A 22683-nucleotide genomic window follows, 5' to 3' on the forward strand; every position below is an offset into this window, starting at 1 on the left:
ATGGTCTGGTTTTCCATTCCATATTTAAAACTTGGGCTTGTTTTCTGGTTCCACTCATTTAAGATTTGAATACTCTGGTGCCTGCCCTAATCGAATTCATAGCTCAGAACCACATGATCACTGAAGTAAAACAAAAAATGGTATCTGTGCGCAAAGGTTTTGGTGAAATTCTTTAAGGATATGTAACTTACTCTCTAAGCTTCCACAGTAAATTTTGAAGTCATCTCTGACACTATGGAATGTTGACATAAATATTTCCAAAAGATGCATAATAAATACAGATCATTCAGTTGGCTCTTCTGTAGCTGTATTGTACAATGCCCATCTGTCCCTAAATATCACCTTTCATGCCTTACCAAGGTGTCTGAAACCATCAGTTAAGGCACTCTTAATAAATGTGTGCTTATATGTGAGTATGTGTGTGCAATGGGGAGTGAAAAATAACTGTGAAGATAAAAAGCACCGTAGAATATTTGGAATGCAAGAATTATGGTCTAGGTGTATTGGAGAATAAGTCCCAGGGAATTCTGTATCTGGGAATGAAATTGACAAATTCTGGAGTCAAGCTGCAAAGAAAGATTTGTATGGATACATAGGAAAAAAGAAAGTTCCTTTAGAAGAAAAAGGTCAAGTTTTACACAATTTCCTTCTTCTGCTTAAGTAACTAAAAAGAAGAAATTTGGTATATGTACCTACAAAGTACATATGTCTCCACAAATAATACTGTATGAAATCAAATTCATTAATAATTTTCCCTGATGAGGAAAAAGCAAGTTTATTAATTTGATCAAAATCCCAGAGAACACACATAAGTGATCCAATTCAAAATTATATCAGACTCTGTGAAAATAGCACATAACAACATGCGCACATTTTGATGGAAAATAACATGATGCTACAAAATTTCTTGAATAAATGACTTTTATGACAAATGTTTGATCAAACTTATGAAAATCTAGGCTTAGTTGTATACGCCCATTTCTTTGTACAAGTAATTAGTAGAATTAGCAGTGATGGTAGTAGGTGGCAAGTGTGGGTAACATGAACAGTGACCTTTTAAATGGTTGATGTTTCAGTTCATTTAAGATGTTTGTTTACAAGTTTAAGCAGTCTGTGGAATTTGGCATGACAGGCCACCTTGTTCCTGCTGTCAAGCTCCTTAGTGCTTCACTGGGACAAGAAACATCACACAGACTGTGAGAATTGCTAAAGGCTATGAAATGCTTCCAGCATACCCCATCTTTCATAGAACACTTGATATATTAGACGTAATAAATATTGCATAACCTTCAGAATTTTGGCAGTGGAAGTTGAAGACTTTCACTTTTATTTTTTTCATTATTAAATGATTTTTAACCCTGGAATCTCCAAACTCCATTCAGCTTGACGATATATTTCAATAATGAGAAATACAAGAAGAGGTGCAGATTTTACAAGAAGCCATATGAAGTCTGATACGCGGCACTCATCTACATTTTTTTAAAAAAGGTTCTGTGTACGGATGTTAAGCATTGCAAGCTTTTACATTTTCTCCCAGTGCTCAAAAGCAGTTTTGATACAGAACAAGTTTTCTGCTGCAGCGACCCCTCCAGCAGCTCGGTGAACCGAAGTAAGGGAACAGAGAGACACAAAAAACACATCCTTTGCAAATAACAAATGCAAAGAGAAAGAGGAAAGTTTAGTTAGGTAGACCAGACGATCGGGGATTTTATTCATTCCCCTCTCCAGTCCCCTCCCTCCCCGTCTCGTCACCCTCTTGTCTCAGAGCTCCTGTGCCCCCTCCCTCCGCCCCTGAGAGCTGTGCCAGAGCTAAGCCAGCAGAGATCATGAGAGTGCACAGAAACCGCGGTCCCAGCAAGGCTCAAGCAACGCCGAAAGCAGTTAGTTCCTCCAGCACAGGTTGCGAGTGGATCCTGAGATCTAATGATGCCCACGCCGATCAGGAGCCTGGATTTTGTCGCCGCGTGTGTCGCAGCTGACCCTAGGAGAAGCCCAGTTAAGGCGACTGCCGGGCACGTCTCAGGGAGTTGATATGCAAAATAGTTACGTCAGATGGTGGGGGCGGGGCACTCCCGGGTTGAGTGGCAGTCGCTCTTGCCTAGGGAGGAGGCGCGAGAATCAGCCTGGTTCAGTGACTGAGACAAACTGGAGGTGAGAGGAGCTGGTGCTGTGCCCTGAGCTCTCGGTGCCGAAGCTGGGACGTGAGCAGACCGGGTGCTCCAGCACCTCAAGGCAACGCCCTCTTGCACCCTCTGTGCCCTGCGGGACCCACTTCAACAGCAGGACCCTTATCAACTTGACAAAGGAGTGTGGTGTCAGATGTGGGAGAGTCCTCTCATTGCCACCTGGACGCCCGTTCAGGCGTGACTTTGGAGATTATTCTATAGTTTTAGACCAAACTATTTTGATCTCCCAGCTAAGACGTTCTTTTTATTTTTTTTTTTATTTTTTTATTTTTCGTGATTTATAGGTACACATCCTTTAAGAATCTTTCTGGGAGACTTTTTTGACTGTTAAAATAAGGTAAGAAAAACAATATTGTTATAAATTATTACAAGTGGGGGGGCAATGCAAACTGCCATACAAAAATTGAAGAACAAGTTATGCTTCTTTTTTATCATTTAAATGGGGCTTTTGGCAATGATTGCAATAATTATTTTAATACTATTATTATTATTATTACAAGAACATGATTGATTATGAACTGAATTTTGTAGGGGAAACTGAGGGCTTTGTTTTTGTGAAGTTAATGCCATCATGCTACATCTTGCTTTATAAACAAATATTTACAGAGCAACACTTCCAGCATTGGCTCAAGGGACAGGAACAATTCAAAGCAAGCCCCCGATTATATTAGGAAATGACATTAAATAAATCAACCAACAAGTTGTTTAAAAATGTAGTTTTAAATATATCAAAATGGATTAATCTCTGGTTATCAGTAGAACCTCTGGTATCTAAAGCATAGACTACAAAGTGCAGAGCTCTTTAACATTTGGGAGGGAGGTGGCAGGTGTAGGAGCATTTGTACCATACTGGGTTCATTTAGACCTGCTGGCATGCAGTTGATTCAAATAAAACTTGCAAAACTCATTCTCTGAGAATTCCTTGACCCAAGGTCATGTGTATTTCTAAGTTGGGGGCTGTTTGTTCTGCTACTGACTAGTAAATGTCATCCCCTCCCCACCCCCGTAGGTTAGAGGTGGATGTAAATGGGAAGCACAGATTTAATAATACAGTATTAGCTTGTATTATAGTCCCTGCTGCTGTTGGTAATTGAATGGAACTGGGAAGCGTGGGTTGAGAAAATGTCTCGCTATTTCAGCAATGTTTAACCTCTTGCATGCTTAACAGAGAGCTTTTCTCTACTTAGGAGATTTTCTTTTGAAGCTGTATTCCTTTTGTCAATTGGTAGTGTGTTCTGAGTGTGTATGGAGGAAGAACTCAGGGCAGAAAACCACTGAACAGCACTTCTCTTATTGAGCAATTATCAAAAGAGAGAAGTTAGCTGATGCTTCTTGCATTTCTTATTTCTATTTATGACTTTATTTGACAGGTATGATGGTTTGTCTGACAAACAGAATTGTGCTCTTTCCTTTAGCCTACTTACTATTCAGTAACATTAGATTAAATACTGGCTGGAAAAAGGCGGGTAAGGGGGCTTTTATTCACATTACAGGGAGTTCAGGTTTCAAATAGATGTAGGTTTTTAAAACTATTAACAGTAATGGGTAAAATATAAAGCTGTTTCATATACAATAAAAATTCAGCTGAGCAGGGCTATGTTTTAGTAACTAAATAGTATACTGAGTTAAAGATATAAATATTTTTTATATTTTAAATTGTCTAAAATTTTCTACTGCAGTTATATTAGAGTTACTAGGATGAACTTTAGCTTTAGTGTTTTTGATTTAAAATAATCCATTTCAAAGAGATTTTTCATTTTATTTACAGTCCCACCTTATTACATGAGAGTGGTTATTACAAAAATGGACATTTTTGCAAAAACTAGAGGTCAGATGTAAATCCTCTTAAGTTGTTTCCATGTTTTACCTTAAGCAAATGCTCTCCATAGGATTCCTCTTAGTCACGTGATCTTAGGTTAACTAGTCATACAAATGTTTCAAGGCTGAATAGGTAGAGAAGAAAATAAGGGTATAAAATCATTCCTTAGTTTTATATATATATGTGTGCATATATATATGCATTTTCTTTTTTAAATGGATTATATTGGTGTAAATATTCAGACTGTTTTTGAAATCTCAAACAAATAGAATTATGGCTTCCTTCAATTTCAGTTTTATTCATTTTTTATTTATTATCTTAAAACATTAATGTATATCTTAATTTCTACAACTTACTTGAAAGGCAATAAGATTTATCACTATATTGGCCCAAATGTATCAGAGTGATTATCTTATTGACTTCTTTTGGCCCAAAGTTTTCCAAGATACGTTTCCTTGTTCTCGTATAAACAGGTACTTTAACTATCAATATCTCAAATTTTTGCAGATGAAGTTTAATGTCACAGTGAGATGGTTAAACACTAAAATCAAATTATATGATTGGCAGTAATGAAACAAGTCAAAGGCTGATAAAGTAGGCTTGCAGATTTAAAATACTAGAACTGTTTTCCACTGATTTACCTACACATTCAGTTTTTATATCAAAATACTGAAGAAGAGTAAAATTAGCTTCCCATTTTAAACCCAACTTAGCATTTTAATGACTACTATTTGGATTCAGAATGAGATTCCCAATGTAAACTAATAAAATTGCCAAGTCTGAAGACATCTATGAGAGATTTTCAGATGTGGTGGTGATTCATTAATTCACTGTTCTACTTAGTTCTATAAATAAATTACTGTACTTTGGAGTTAGAACTTGTTCATGTGAAATAAAGAGGAATATTCAATACCACAACACTGGAAAGCTTGCTAAATCATTAATTCATTGCATAATAGAGGCAATGGACATGTATATAGCCCTTTTTGCTTCAGGATGATGAACTTTGACAAAGTACACTGAAAAGTATTGAAATAATTTAATATGTTACATAACATGCTCAAACTATTGTCTTTGTTATTATCAATTCCTTAAGACACATTGAGCTAAAAATAGTCACCTGGCTACCTCTTTTGACTTACGAATGATATGAAATCCTACGTATGCTTTATGAAATTTAAGATAAGTTGTAATAATTTGGGTTTTGTACTTTCCAAGCTATATATTGTTTTGTTTTACCTTTTTCTATTTTACTAACATACACAGTAGGGAAATAGAGCAGATAATAATAAATCTGAAATGTAAAAAACAGTTTGAGAGGATCTTGACTCTAAAAATACTTTAGATAGTAATATTTAATAGATTGCATGTACTTAGAGTTTATTGAGAATTTTCTTTGGATAATGGCAATTTTATAATGTTCAATGCTCACTTATTATTAGATCCAAAGACTTTGATTAATATATTCCTATTAATACTTAGAATTTACCCAAAGTGACATATGAACTCTAGTACTTTTTGTTCCTTAATATATTTTAAAGTTGTAAAGAGGCTTACAAACTTATAGGCTATAAAAAATACTTCCTGTTATTAGCATCATTTGTATCAGCCATGCAACCAATTTTCCTTTACCAAACAGATTTAATCACCTTCTGCTTCAACACCTCCAATGTCCTTTGGGCATAGTATACTTAAGGTGGGTTATAGGGCCCCTTGTGGAAAATCCCAATTTTCCAATTACAGTGGTCACCAAACAATAGACCAATTGGTCCCCTTGTGCTTTATCACCTTGGTATTGAGAAAGTAAAGTATTATTAAGATTGGTGAGCTATTGTTTTGATAAACTCAGGATTCCAATGAGTCATAATATGGCTTTTCTGAACAATGAATAATTAAACAATAGTACCAGTGCTTGTAAGTGCATATGTATATGTTTGTGCATATGTAAACACACATATATTTAATTCTGCCATTCTGTTCTACAATAAACCCACATCGGGAATTATCTGGACCACATCAGTTCCAGAAATTATACTTAGTGGAAAAATAATTTACACAAAAAGCTGGAATATAATTTGTAATTTTTTGTGGCCACTGTGTCTTCTAATTATTATTATTTTTTATTTAGGCTTGTGTGCTTGAGCCAACACCAATTTTTTGACGTGAAAGTGTCAGAAACTCTCATGCTGTTTAGCAAGGGAAGGACATTGGAAAGAAACTTTGCTAGGGATAAATAACAAAATGTATGAATGTACATTTGGGATTTTGAGGAAATATGAGTTCTGGTAAAGGATATGAAAGGAAAGCCACTGCCTATAAAAGAGACGTATCAAGTTTGCTGCTTAGACATGTTTGGGTAATAAGCCATGCATCTTTATGGAACTGAGCGTGGCTATCCTGCATGTAAAATATTTTTGTTCCTGTGAATCAAAGTTTCTTTGCATTGACTGATAAACTGTGGGAAGAACAGATAAATTCTGAACTTTCTTGCTTTAAAAACAAATAATTAAAATAATTTAATGTGACTTTTGGTATCATATTAAGTAAATCACTAAAGCAAAGTGATGTTTAGTGAGCTCCTTTGCATGTCAACTCAGAGCATATTATTCCAACTCAAAGCCTGTTGATGCACTGCTAGCAATCCTAAAACATAACCCAAAATATTTGCAAATACTTTTTTTCCACTGTTTTATTTAAATATATTCACTGTAATTGACAGTTAAAGGAAACTTATTTTAGCGATATGTTTTTTTGTGCCAGTAGTACCAAAGTAGCAATTAAAGTGTGCATACAGTAGCAATTAAAGCATACGCGTCAGAGCTATGTTCCCCAAAGGTGATGATGAAATGGAAATACTTTACTTTTCCATGGTTGGGTCACTTCCACCAAATACATTGGGTAGTGAATTAATGACCATCAAGGCCTTATAACTCCTGATAAGTTACAAGTAAAGATTCTTACATCAGACCAATGCCCACTTGCCCACTGTGGTTATGGCTGTCTTTTCTTCTTTAAGCCACAGCAATTGTTTTGACCCTCGTGTCTCTCAGACTCTGAAATGCTTCCATTAGGATTAAGGAAGTGAGACCACTCACTTTTTTTAAGAAGGCGTACCAGTGAGTTGCTAGTAATAAAAATGTTTGTTGTCTCGTACTAGACTACTATTGATATTTGAACATTAAACCTTTGAACCTGGGTTGACTTGCTCATCCAGGAAGCCAAAGGAGATGGAAATAGTTGCCATTCAAAGTGTTAGTATTTGCACATATATATTTTATTCATATTAGACAATTTATGCATATTATCTCATTTAACATTCACATAATTGTGTAAAAGTAGATAATATCTTCATTTTAGATAAGAGAAAGCAGAAACTCAGATCAAGCAACTCCTTCCCTCCACTCCATGGTCACTCAACTAAAAATAGGTATATTAAGCTATAACCAAACCAAGTTCATTTCTTTTGCTGCTACACTACACACTACTAGTACCTCCATGTACTTCAATGACTCACTTTGGTATGTCATTCAAAACGAGGCTTATTTATTTCCCTATCGTTTTTTATTAAGTTTCTTGAGATGATTTTGTAGCTTATTTCTTAGGATACATATTTTAGAATCCATGGTACCAAAGGTCTTAAGGAGGTTTTTCTTCTGTAATTAATGTTATAAAGCTCTATGCTATTTGATCTCATAGATTTCAAAATATTAGCAGTTCCTTAGTCTGAATGCTTCTGTGAGAAGCATTTGGTAACACAAGTGTTGATTGCTTGAGGTGGGCTGAAGTTTTCCTTGTGTTTGCATTTGAGTTCGTTGTTCAGTAAGACATTTTAGGGAAAAAATAGTTGAAAAATTCTTAAGGCATATTTTAAAAAAACTATTACTGAGTTGAACATGCTAGGAAGTAGCTTTGAAGCCTATTATCAAACGATATTGTTATTGCTTATTTGCTTTATTTTGCTTTGTTTTTGTCATCCCTCCAATAAGAGTTTTAGCATGGATCATACTTTGTTGAATAATATGTACAATTTACTCCTTAAAGTTATTTTAAAGGTTTCAAAATTATTCTGCTGTTAAGAACTGAGTGAAATATTCCTATAGAGAACTTATTTTGTAAGAAAATAAAACAAATCAGAAGTTGTCAATTATAATTATCTCTATTTTATAATGAAAGGAAAGATTTGTTAGATGTTTAATCCTCTTTATCTTATCATCACTGTATCATCACTGTATCATTTCAATCAGATGATTAAAGAAATTTGGGAATTGAAAAAGTCTCAGCTTAAAAACGTGCAGTGTTTTCCAGAATTATGGCATCATTAATATATTTTGCAGCTGAAAACAACATCTCTGAGAATCAAGTCTCCTCATCACCTCTCTAACTTCTTCAAATCCTCAGGTCTTCTATGTGGTTAGAGGAGCATATAACATTTGGGATAGGAGCATAACTTTTGCTGCCCATCCTGGGTATACATCTGAGCTCAGTCACTTTCTACTCTCTAATTTTGGGCAAGTTACTTAATCTCTTTTTGTCATAATTTCCTCATCTGTAAGCTAGGGATAATAATTATACTGACCTCCTTAAGTAGATTGTGCTGGTTAAATTAGGTAATGAATACCAATGCTTTGAATAGGGCATGCGATAAAATGAATGTTATTATAAGCATTATTATTATTTATAAGAATCACCTAAGAAAGCTACATTAAATCACTCTTTTAAAAACTTGATTCTAAAATCATCCATTCATGCAGTCAACAATCACATTTAAATGCATGCTGTAAGTCCTCACTAAACAATCCACTGTCACAATGAAGAAATAGGAAGTTAAGAGTTTTGGGGTGAGATTGGCATGTAAACAGTAAGTTTTAGAACAAGTCCTAATGAAACAAGTGCACAAAAACCACAAACCAGCTGCTGAGCAACTATAAAACAGAGTAGTGCTTTGTTTTGACAAGGAGTAAAAGAGAAGACTTCAGAGAAAAGTAAAAACTAGGATGCATAGATGCTCCGAATGTTGGTAACAGGGATAAGGGCATTCCAGGTTCACCAGACAAATAGAACCAAAGGCGATATACAAACATATAAATAAACCCAATTGGAGTGTTCTAAGAAGGTGAATTTCCAAACTGTTTTGAAAGATATGAAGAGAGTGATACAATGTGAGATATGTCTAGAGAAGAATATTGAGATAGGAGAAAATGTTAGAGAAAATCAATTCCATACTGGCAGGAAGCTCACCTTGCACTCTTGAGGCCAATGGAACATCCAGATTTCATGCACCCACCCCAGGATTGTTGAAACAAAGGTTTTTATATTAAACTACCAATGTATTCAGTTTAGGTATTCTAGTTCGGGCATTTCAACTAAATCTGCTAGTGTAGTATATTTCCATTTTATTCTTGACACATTGATTTTCTACTAATAAACTTTACTTGAAAATGGGAAATCTCACCACTTATATGTGCTATCAAAAGGCAAAAGTTATATTCAGGACAAACTATTTTACTCAAGAATTACAAGGCAAAATTATTCACAAAAATTTTAAACCCTTAATCTTGAATAATTTTCATTTGGTGTACTATGATAATTAGGCATTTCTTATTATCTGGTTGTGTATTATATGGCATGTATGTGTATGTATTTTCCAAATGTGAACAAATTTCTTTATTGCTTGAATCCAGAAATTGGATTCAACACTTCGCAAACTTCATTATTTTGAAGTTCGCACTGTCATTTGCCTTTTCCCTCCCTCACTCCATGTTCCCCTTTCAGGAAGCAGAGTGGCCTACTAGTCTACAGTGGGATCTTGAACTCTTAGGAAATATTAAATACTCTATTCTGTTGGTTCTTATTTTGTTTGAGGCACAAAGGGAAATATTGGCCACTGGTTGATGCTCTTAGTTTTCATATGACATTTAGGCTGACTAAGAAGAACAGGAGCAAGAACTGGTGACAGTAATTATATCACAGCTCCCAGGCGAGCCACAGAGTTGCATCACGTTCCTTAGAGAATGCCCATTATCCAAGCTTTAGTTTGCCCTTATTAAGTGGAACCCATAGGAAATAGAAAAGTTTGATTTGTGGAGAAAATTTAACTTTAAAGTGGAAAGATTAGAGGGACTTTTATTCAGTATTTTACATATTGGTTGGCAATACCCAGTGTTTTATTTTTGAAATGATGTCTAATGGAAAAGCTTTTAACCATGGAGTTTCTGCACCATTGTGTGTATTAGTCATTTGATGTACTATTCCTTATTGCCTGTGGAAAACTACAGGAAGTTCATTCACTCCAACATCTATAATTTTCATTTTTTTATAGATATCTTCTAAATCTTTAGCTCTGATCCTGATTTGAACTTCATTAATGTATTTACAAAGGTCTGCCGTACACTTGAACTTTGATTTCATGGTGACATCATCCCCCATCTTTATTTTTCTGCCTGTCCATTAAAGATACACTGTTTTTCCATTGACCTAGATCTGAAAATGTATAGTTTTGGTAAACTTGCACTATTGTTCCTGTATGATATCCAGTAAATCCCTAAGTCTTGACATCCCTTCCTTTGCAATGTAGCTTTATATCTACTTCTCTGTTCTTTGTTCTGTCAATTCCAATTTGATCCAGACTCTCTCAGCTCAACCAGGATTATTTTAGCATCCTTATTTGGTCTCTCTGATGCTTATTTCTACCTGCTGCGATGATATTTAATGATAATACTAGCAGCTAAATTTTTTGATGATTCATCTTATGCCATACAATATTTTAACTATTTACAAATATCATTTTATTTAATATGCAAACAATTTATGAGATTAATATAGAAACCAGAGCTTTAAGACACATGTTGCCCAGAGTAATACAAATAAAATCTCAGAACCAGGACTAAGACCAAATTCTGTTTGACATCACCTGCATGATCATAATCACTGTACTCTTCCAATTTACACCTCATAAACCTTCTAGATTTCTCCTGATTAATATAAGCGTTCTAATGCCACTGCGTTCAGAAGTCATCAGCGGTTCTCTATATCTTACTGGGTAAATCTGAAATTTGCTTCTTCCTTTTCAGAGCCTTCTCACTGGCTTGAAGTAATGAGATTTGTCAACCTGATTTTCGGTATTCTTACATGTGCAGTCCACATAGGTGAAACAGATAGATGAACAGAGTATAAAGCATGGCACTGTATATCTATATAACCTCATAGCACTGGATGAACTGTTGTATTTCAAGCATAGTAGTCAAATTATCCTACAACTTAAGAGCAGATTGTTCTCATCTGTGTTTTTCAGTGTCTAAACAGTTTCTTTTGCAACAGTTGTCCTATCATCGTTCTTCTAACACCAAGATGTCCATCTTTCAAGGCCTGGTGTACTTTTTTTCTTTCATTTGTAGCAAAAAATAATCATAAACAGAATGGATTGAACATTTATTTTCTCAGTTTCTATAGATCATAAATCTGGGTACAGTAAGCCGGTTTGTTTTCTCAGGGTCTCACCTTGAAGGCTTCAGCTGGGGCTGGGGTCTTCTGTGAAGCTTAAGATCCTCTTCCAAGCTTTTGGTTTGTTGGCAGGATTCATTTCCTTGCAGTTGAAAACTCATTGTTGGCTTACTTCTTCAAGACCAGTAGGGAAATCCTCTCAGACTTCTGCAGTTTCTGACTTCTATAACTTTATTTGAAGAGCCCACTTTATTAAATCAGGCCCAGCTATGGTAATCAGCCTTTTGATATACTTAAAATCAACTGATTTGGGACCTTGATTACATCTTCAAAATCCCTTGGACTTTTCCTTATAACATACCATAATTTCAGGGGTGATATTTCATCACGTCTGCCATATTTTATTGAATAGAGACAAGTTAGAAGTCCTGCCAACTCTCTAGGGGAGGGAATTATAGCAGATGCTAGACCGTAGAGATCCATTTTATACTACTGCCTACCATACCTGGTTAAAGTTCCATCTGAATCTTTGAGTCTTTCTTCACTGCTCTGATGAAACTTAGCCCTTCTTTCTCACCCATAGCAATCATGATCTGAACTATGCTGTGGACAGTGGACAGTCTGGCGTTGCTTTTGGACTTTGTAGTGCATTTTAGGAGGTTTCCTAATTGATCTTAAACTCTCTAGATGGGAAGGAACCTAGTCTTACCATGTCAAATTCCTTCATATAAAATTCTTTGCAGTCTAAAATTGCTTCAAATAATATTTTATTTAATTGCTATTGGAGTTTCTTCTGACTTTATGATTGCTTTCATTATGTGGTGTAGCATTTTGTGCATGTACAGCTATCACATATGGATTATGATGTGGATTGATTTGGTTCATATTTTTAGATTTTGAAATCTACCCTGTTTACATTTTCCTGTCTTTGGTCACTGGCTATTGGAAAAATGACACAAAGAGTTTTTGATTATTATATTTTTCTATACAGCATGGAATCCTTCCCTGCAAATCAGAAATTTATGTTTAATATTATTCTTTGAAGATGATATAGGAATTAAATGGCAGGTGAAAATGATATTTTATATTGGCTATTTAGGAAAACTGTAAAAAATATATTATATATTTACTTAAAAATTCACATTTTAAAAGAATGTCACCTTTAAAAGAATGTTATATATGACACTAATAGTATTGTTGTTTTTTATTTAGTTGAAAGTTTAGTAAGGAAATGGATAAGCACTTTTAACACTAAGTTTACAGAAAAATTTCCTTTTATAAAATATATAAAGAACTAAGGCAATTTTAATTTGACAACAGCTGAAAAAATAATTTATAAATTCAACTTTTTGTCTTTATATAAACAATTATAAAAATATTATATTTTGTTATAGAATTAAGTGGTGCTATAATAAGTATTTTTTATGTACCTACTGTGTATCAGGTGCTTTTTTTGGTACTGTGGAGTGCTCCACAAGAAATGAGAGAGTCAAAGTTCTTGCTCTGCTCTCTCTGTGAAAAGACAGCCAATAAACAAACCAGTAATAAAGAGGATAATAACTGGCATTGCTAAGTGGTAAGAGGCAAAGTGAAACAGGATAAAAGATTATGTAAGGATAAGAATCCTAAGGTAGTGATCATACTAAGTGCCAACTATTTGTCATTCTGAGGTACCCTTTACCAGGCTTCTGGTAAAAATGAACATTTTAAAATTCTATTTTAAAAAGATATTAAGTGATTATTCATAATTCAAAGGTTGAGAAAAATGACATTGGTAATTACCAGGGCCTCTAATAAAGACCTTATTATCATGTAAGAACTCAATAAATTTAAGATGGAAAAAAATATTGGATATTGAACATTACCTCATGGAGAAGAACTAAACTGTTGACACAATCCAGAAAATTCACATCATGAAAATGTAAATCTTTATATTTGCGGTTTTGTCATTAATGAAAGTTAGCTTCCACCTTTGTTACTAAAACATATTTAAAATAGTTTAATTAGATGAATTTTCTTTCCACTTTAAACACATTATACAGAGCATTTTTGGAAACTAGATTCTAGGACATAAAAACTAATTTCTTAGAATGAGCTTTGCTCCTGAACTCTGCAGTGTATTTGTTCAGAATTTCACATTCTTTTATAGAAAACATAAGTGCTCTAACATCTACATTCTTTTAAAGCATGGATTCAATAAGCTCATATTTGTAACAAATAACCCATTATTCCAGACCCTAGGGTACTTTTTTCCCGCTGTGAGTATGATATCAAGGGACCCTAAGGAAAAAGTTCATGAAAATAATTGTAAAAAAAAATTCACTGCTTTATAAAATAAATGAAACAATTGAATACACAATATCACAGACTTTTGGCAGAATCTATAAACGTGTGTATTTAGAAAAAAAAAAGAAAGTCTTGAAAGAATTTGCCCAAATTGGACTAATACTTTCTTTGAATTATTTCCTTTGGTGAAGTTTCTCATAAATCCATAATTTATTTAGCTAAGAGATTAAAAAGTGAAGGAAAACTTTCCTAGAAAATCTTCATATTTTAAGTCTGCATATTTTCAATTCATGTCAACAAAGGTTTTTTAAAAACACCTGCTGCAACTGTTTATTTTCTTTTGGCAAGTGACCACTTTTCCTATGTTTCCTGAGGCCTGAGGAAGGTGAAAGTGTTGGTTGAGTTTGTTTCCCTGTCTGTGCACAAATAGTATGACTTAATTGATAATGTCTGGAGTAGGACTGTGTGCCCAGCTGTGAAAATTGCTCTTGATGCTAGCACTCTACTGGACATCTCGTTAATTATATATGTTTTGCTGAACATGTCTGTTAACTTAACAGTCGAAAAATCGGTAGAGGGAGCTCAAGAAGGAATTAAAGATATGTTGACACCAGCTTTCTAATGTCACTTTGTTATTTTTGCAAAAACAGTCTTTGGATTTAGGAAATAAAGATATATTTTAAGGGCAAGATTGCCTTTTTTGAAGTTGTGAAATTCAGTTATTTTAATAGTTGAAGAAGCTTCAGCCTTCGTCTGAATTTCAGTGTCCTGTTTATTAAGGGAATTAGACTTGATTTATAGGTTTTTTGAGTGCCATGAAGAAGCCCTTGTGTGATATCCAGGATTTTATTGTCCTGCGCTTCTCCATATTACTGAGTTTTTAGATCCTGATACAGAGCTCTTGATCCAGAAAATAGAACATGAAAACACGATATCTAGTATTGAAGAGACATCTATAAAACATCAGTATGGGACAACCACCACACCATGGAGCCTAGAGTGATTACAACTGAAAGTGGGAGGATTGCATCCAGCATCCATGTGGAATCTGAGCCTCCTCTTGACATAGAGGTGCAATGGACACAACCAATCCAATGTCCACATAGAAAAGGTGGCATTGGATTGGGAAAAGTGGACATGGTGGCTGATGGGTATGGGGAAAGGCAGGAAGAGATGAGAGGTGGAGGCGTCTTTGGGACATGGAGCTGCCCTGGATGGTGCTTCAGGGGCAATCACCGGACATTGTAAATCCTCACAGGGCCCACTGGATGGAATGGGGGAGAGTATGGGCCATGATGTGGACCATTGACCATGAGGTGCAGAGGTGCCCAAAGATGTACTTACCAAATGCAATGGATGTGTCATGATGATGGGAATGAGTGTTGCTGGGGGGGGGGGAGAGGTGGGGTGGGGGTGGTGGGGTTGAATGGGACCTCATATATATATATATTTTTAATGTAATATTATTACAAAGTCAATTAAAAAAAAGAATATATATAGAGGAAAAAAACAAAACAAAACATCAGTATGCATACATGAGATATGTGATGGCCATCAGACTATGGCAAGATATAGCCGAAGTGATTAACTTAAATACACTCCAGTTAGATATACCTTTGTTCTGCTCAAGCATTTGTAGCAACACTACCTTTCTAAACCTTTAGAACTAAAGCAGAATAAAAGCATGTGGTTTGTCCCAAACCATTAACTACACCTCAGGGTTCATTCAGCTACTTCATACTCAAGAGCCCTTCCTCATACTTACATATCACATAAATTTGGAATTGGCAATGGCATGCTGCTACATAAACTTTGAAAGTCTTGATCAAAATATAAAAAAAGCTAATTAAGAAAAATGAATTGAAAATTTCATATCACTTTTCTGTGAGTTGGAAAGGAATATGTCTTAGGGTATCACTTGCAAATCTACAGTGCTGTTTGAATTGAATGCTCTATTATATATCAGCATTCTAGAAAGGGAAGGGAAATTTTAATACTAATGACTTCTCAACATTGCTTCAGTGTAATAGTAGCAGTTACTCATGGTCTGGTACTAAATCAATAGATTTTCTCCTGGCATAATGACATTTTTTGAATTAATTGTCTTTGTCTACATGATGATTAAATTTAATAATAGCACATGTGATTTACTGAAATCATATTAAAGTTCAGAGTTTTAGTAAAATTTATATATTATTAGCTTTTTTGGCATGTGGTCCTTATGCAAATGCCTGGTGATCTACAGTCCTTGCAAATTCATTTTAACTTTTTATGTATTTGAAATTAATTTTAACTTTTATTGCTATTCTAAAATTTCCCCTGAAGTTGAAGTACTAGTTAAAAACACACTCTCACATTTAAGGTTAAAACCAGTGATTTTTTTCTTTTTGTATGATTACATCAATATATTTAAGCAAACAATATGTGAGACGTTATTTTACCACAATGTTTTGTACTATAATTTTGTTGATTTAACAGTGAAAGTTGTACTTTCTTAATCTTTATTTGCATTTACTTATTAGTGATTGTGAATTTTTAACATTTTTTCTTAGAAATAATACACTTCTGCTGTAAATTTTTTTCTGTATATCCTTTGACTATTAATCTAAGAGAATCTTAAGAATCTTATTTTACAGAACTAATAAAATAAAAACTCAATGAAACAATAATAGTATTTATTGTTTATTGAACAATTATTGCCATGGGTACAATTCTAGGCACTGTATTAATTACTTCACTAAATTCTTAGAAGAGTTTTGATGTTGGAGTAAGGATAAGACGAAGACTTACAGGGAGGTTTAAGTCCACACTGCTAGTAACTGGAATCACACATGGACCTCATGGGCACAAAAATTCCCAATGAAGCTGTGTCACAATGCATTAGGAGTCCTATAGTTTTAGAATCATATTTTCCATGTAAACTTTTTCTCAGTGTCTAAAATCTTTACCAAAAATACATTAAGCCCAATGTTTTTCTAGAAAGAATTTTGTGTTCTCAAATATATTTCCTCAAAGTAACTCATCTCTTGAATGTCTACGAGTCTAAACAGAGTATTCTAATGCAATCAGATCATCTATTATTCTTTAATTAAGATGTCTAATTTGTAAGCAAAAATCAAAAGCACCATGAACTGAATTTTTCTTTAATGTGGAAGGACAAAGTAATTTTATTAATGCAATTGTATCTTTGATTTTCATTCAAATCTTATATCTAAATGGTGGGATATCAGTTTAGAAGACTCATTTCCAGCACACAACAAATATTTTATCTTAGAAACAGATGCTAAACTGAACATATTGAAACTAACTTACAAATTAAGTATAACCATGAGCTAAGCATTTTTACAAGGAACAAAAATCTTTAACTATCATTTTGATTTACTAGTAAATATTTAGATATATTTATATCTATACCAGTGTAGATCTAAATATACTGTATAGGCAAATTGACTGACTCCACAGTTGACTTCTAAATAGGAAGAAACTTTGTTAGCATCCAATTCAATAATTTAAAAACCTTAGATTGAGCCATTTCATTTTACCTGGGATTAAACTCAACTGCGTATGGTTCTCATTTCAGTTACTCCCACATTCCTGATTTGTGGATAATCCTGAACACAATATAGTCTGCCATTTTACTTTTGGGAGGAGTTGATGTTGATGCTTTTGAATACTAGCTCTCTGTTTCTGAACCACAACGCTATGATTACATGGTTAATGATACAAACCAAAGGTTTTGTTTCTGAGTTTGCCATATTTTTCCTTGGACTGGTTTGCTTCTTTTTTTTTAGGTACATTCTTTTCAGGCTCTCTGCTAAATGTGATACTTCTCAAGAGTTCACTCCTTGTAATCATTATAGCACTTAAAATTCATTTCAAGTAATTTAAGCTGTATTCATTTGCAAAATGCTTTGGCAAATCATTCCTTTCTGAAATGCAAGTTAATAATGCCTGACTCAGAAAACAAAAGTAAGTTAATAAATCATTTTCGTGCACTCTAAAACGTAACATACCATAATTTGCAAGAACTCGTAGAGTACTATTGCATGTATCTTTAAGGCAAATACAATTGCATTTTGGGGTGTGAACTAGAGGATAATTTATTCATAGCAGTGGATACCCTAGACTTAATCATATTTACTCTGAAGTAGGTAATATTACATTTTATAATATTATTATAAAATATAAAATATATTTCATATTATAGGTTATAACTTTATATATATTATATATTTTTTCTCTTAAACTTTAGAGTCAGTTGGTATTTTCATACTTTTAAATCCCCAGACATGTACATTTTTGATAGAGTATTATGTTGACATATTAAAAGTTGAGAATCTTCTAAATTATTTATATATTAATAATAGCAATGTCAATTGAATGATGCAAAAATGAGCCTCAAATTCATGACATAAAAATGCAAATGATGCATTTTATCTCATTTTATTTCTAATTGTTTTGGCTTGAGAATTTTTTTTTAATCCAATAGAGAGAAGAATTGGTGGACCAATAAGGAAGAGTATAATTTTTTTCAAACCCACCTCCTATAGAAAGGTTCTGATAGCTCAAGGTTGCAGTATTTATTAGTTTTAAATATCAAATTTGACTAAATATTCACCAGTAATCTGTCAGACTTTAGGTATCAACTAAAAGTAGTATTTCTTATAGTTCACATACTTAGAACATTAATTTTATAGAGAAAATGAATATATAAACAATAAAATTGCTTTTAGAAAGCATAACATATTGATATCAAGTAAAACTGTAATTTAAATAGTGTATAAAATGTAAATAAAATTCAGTTTTCTGATTTAATAATGTGAATGTATATCTCTATACTACAAAAAAAACTTACACCTTTAAATACAGAATATTGTTGGAAAAACCAAGCATCAAAGAACTATTGCAGATGTTTCCTGTTTAACAGCTTTTTGTAAAATGCTTCTTGATATTGACCTTCATTGGCACTATTTGAAGAGCAATAAACCTATGCGACTATGGAAAGAATGACCTAAGGTAGATCTAAAGAGAAGTAAGAGCTAAATTTATAAACTATTTCCCAGGAAAAAATGTTTATAACATTTTGAAAAAATAAAAAATTAGAGTACAAAGTGGAATTACAGTCAGGAAGATCCTGAGGAAACACAATGTCTAGATGAAATGTGATATCCTGGATGAGATATTGGGACAGAGAAAGAACATTAGATAAAACCAAAGAAATCAGAATAAAGAATGGACTTTAGTTAATAATAATGTTTCAGTATTGGTTCATAAGTTGTGACTAATGCATCACACTAATGTACAATGTTAACAAGGGGAAATTAAGTAGTGTTCTGGTAATCCCCAGTATTATCTTTGTGTAAAATTTCTGTAAATATAAAACTATTTTAAAATAAAACTTTATTTAAAAATGAGAGTGAAAGAAAACATGTGAGAAGACTGATTTAGCTATAGATATAGTTATTTCTTTTAAAGATAATAAGTCATGCTATTCCATACAAAACATCATGGTGTTGAACTTAGGTTTTACTTCTCTTTAAGGGGCATAGAAAATATTTGAAAGAAAGTCCAAATTAGAAATTTACCCAAGAAATTCTATATTTCATTCTGCAATTACAATACCTTCACCCCAAAGATTTACAAATGCTTTCAATTGAAGGAGAAATATTAATTATCCTGAGATAGATAGATATGGGTATAGATAGATAAGAGATGAAAGGTAGATATAGACATAGCTAGTTATAGATACTCCATTTAGTGTTAGAAAGAAAATAACATTTGATGCTCAGTGGATTAAGGTACCGGTCCTAGGAAATCATTATTATTTCCTCTACTACTATATTAGGGTTCTCCAGGGAAACAGAACTGACAAAATGTATAAATATAACATATATGTAAATATGATGTATTATTTGATATGTAATGCAAGTATTAAGTGATTATGGGAATTGACCCATGCAACTGTGGGGATGGGCAAGTCTGAAATCTGTAGGGCAGGCTACACATTGGTAACTCTTTTTTTTTTTTTTTTTTTTTTTTTTTTTTTTTAAATTTTTTTATTTTTTATTGAATTTGTAATAATATTACATTAAAAATATATATGTGAGGTCCCATTCAACCCCACCCCCCCACCCCCCCTCTCCCCCCCCCCCAACAACACTCGTTCCCATCATCATGACACATCCATTGGATTTGGTAAGTACATCTTTGGGCACCTCTGCACCTCATATACATTGGTTCACATCATGGCCCATACTCTCCTCTATTCCATCATGTAGGCCCTGTGAGGATTTACAATGTCCGGTGATTACCTCTGAAGCACCATCCAGGGCAGCTCCATGTCCCTAAGACGCCTCCACCTCTCATCTCTTCCTGCCTTTCCCCATACCCTTTGTCCATTATGTCCACTTTTCCCAATCCAATGCCACCTCTTCTATGTGGACACTGGATTGGTTGTGTCCATTGCACCTTTATGTCAAGAGGAGGCTCAGATTCCACCTGGATGCTGGATGCCATCCTCCCATTTTCAGTTGTAATCACTCTAGGCTCCATGGTGTGGTGGTTGTCCTTCTTCACCTCCATCTTAGCTGAGTGTGGTAAGTCCAATAAATCAGATTGTAGGTGCTGGAGTCTGTTGAGGCTCAGGATCTGGCTATCACATTGTCAGTCCAGAGATTCAAATCCCCTAAATATATCTTAAACCCCAACATTAACTGCACCTCCAGCACATTAGCATGAAAGTCTTATGAAGGGAGATCCCATCTGAGTCCAGATTCATCACACATAAACACCATTTCCAAAGAGGGGCCATCTGCCCTGGTAGTTAACCCCATCGGCCATGACCATAACTCCCATGGGTCTCTTTAGCCCTCAAAGGAACCAATATCTGGGGGTTGTATCTGCTTTATCTGTCTCTCTGACTCTGCTCAGTTGTGCATGAGGGCAAACCTTCTGCCAGCCTCCAGACTCTTTTTTAGAAACTCGTAGCCATATAAACTCATTTCTCCTTTCCATTTCCCCCTTACTTTAGGTCAAACAGCATTTTAAAGTCATGGTATTTTATGTAGACATGGATATTCTGCTGATCCGCATTGAACCTTCCATATAAGGTCATTTTCCAGTTGCATCATCAGTTGGTAGTTGATAGTGGTCCCTCGTTGCCAGGGAGGCTCATCCCCGGGTGTCATGTCCCACGCTGGGGGGAAGGCATTGCATTTACATGCTGAGTTTGGCTTCGAGACTGGCCACATTTGAGTAACATGAAGGCTGACAGAAGGGAATTCCCAGGCACAAAGTTGCTCTAGGCCTTGTTATTATTTTGGGTTTATCAGCTCACAAGCATAGTCATTAGTATCAGGGGCTCACTGTTGAACCCTCACTCCCTCCCGGTCCCCACCACTGTACCTGGGAGACTGTCGCTGCTCCCCTAGGGACCACGACAGAGCACCACTGGCCGGGAACCCAGTACCCCCCCTACTGTGGTTTTTAATTGTTGCCACTATGAGTATATCCAAACATTACCATGCACCCTGGACATATGTTCTGTACAGCTCCCTGTCAGTCATATATCATCTGTCATTGGTATCCCATACCAGTATCCCTCCATTGCCATTGTTGAAACACTCTGTGATCCAGAACTCCCCGAAATTTGAAGCCCAATATAATGTCATGGTCCCTTACTAGGGAATGGCATATAGCGATGAGTTTAAAGGATAGATAAAGAACTTGGATAAAGTTAGATAAAGAACTTAGATAAAGAATGTTGACTTGAAAAAATTCCACATCCTATTTCCCCCCCCCCCCCTAATTATTCAGCTTTTCTTCACAGGAGTCCTAGACCACAGCAATGTATATATATAATATACAGCACTCCCACACATCCACCAGAAAACCTTTTCCCTTCCACAGTGATACTCTTACGCCCTATTTATATCATATTTACTTAAAGTGATGTACAGAGTCTGAGACATTAGCTTTCTAACAAGGTGACATCTGTATTTACATTATGGTGCATACTTTAGGATACACAGTTCTTTACATTTTTAGTTATCCTATGTTTTACATTATGGTTTACATTATCAGTCTGTCATCTATATGTTATGGTGTAATATTACATGTTTTATATCCATCCTTGTGTACTCTCAAGAAACTCCTCTCTTACCCCCATTTACTTTGGTTCCACACATTTAACGTCCATTTTCCCTTCCACCTTAGTGCCCTCAGTGATAGCCAACCTCCGTTTCCTGAGGAGCCACTTCCAGAGATAGATGGAATAGTGTTCAGGGCCTAACTTGCTCAACTGCCCCAATGCCCTGGGATCCACCCTTTCTCTCGAGGGATACAGTTCCCTCTATTGGATGGCATTAGTCCTCCCCAGGATGTGGGTCCACCCCCACTCTCACTACTTGGGTTTCTACCCCATGGTGTCACCCACTCTGGCAGAATGAGCATTTAGACATTCCCCAGGAGCCCGTCCTGCACCAGACCCTCCCCTCCGAGCATTCTAAACAGGTAACCCTCTTTATTATATTTTGATATGATTTTCTCGGCATTTTACTCTCCACCAACACCTGACCCTCTCCTGGTTCGTATGCTACCCCTCCCTCCCCCCACTTTTGGGCAACGTTACCCACCCGTCCCTCCCCAGCCACCCTCAAACCCGCAAAGCCCCAAGCAAAGGCAACCCCTTGCCCCCCTTTTATCTCTTCTTTGTGTTCATACTTACCACCATCTCGTCTTAAATTCCACCCCTGCAGACATCGGCTCATATCCTTCCTCCACCCTCCGATTTCCTGCAAGCCTATCGTTCAGTCTCTTGCTATCTAGGGCAGCTTGTTTATTTCATATCATTGAGGTCATGTAGTATTTGTCCTTCAATGTCTGGGTTGCTTCACTCAACATAAGGTTCTCAAGATTCATCCATGTTATCACATGTGTTTGTAGTGTGTTTGT

General features: G+C 35.1%; 1 protein-coding gene across 4 annotated transcripts in view; it reads left to right on the forward strand.

Moving 5' to 3' along the window:
• Nucleotides 1–1787: 1787 nt before the first annotated feature.
• Nucleotides 1788–22683, forward strand: part of FSTL5 (follistatin like 5) — an 849524-nt gene continuing 828628 nt past the window's right edge. For 2 of the 4 annotated variants that reach the window (XM_058276333.2, XM_058276388.2), the window contains exon 1: nucleotides 1788–2523. The gene's annotated coding sequence lies outside the window, so the exon portion shown is untranslated. The remainder of the gene's footprint in view (nucleotides 2524–22683) is intronic. The other 2 variants (XM_058276438.2, XM_058276479.2) reach the window with 1 other exon arrangement.

Source organism: Dasypus novemcinctus, chromosome 1, assembly GCF_030445035.2.
Source record: "Dasypus novemcinctus isolate mDasNov1 chromosome 1, mDasNov1.1.hap2, whole genome shotgun sequence".
In the NCBI taxonomy this organism is placed as follows: domain Eukaryota; kingdom Metazoa; phylum Chordata; class Mammalia; order Cingulata; family Dasypodidae; genus Dasypus; species Dasypus novemcinctus.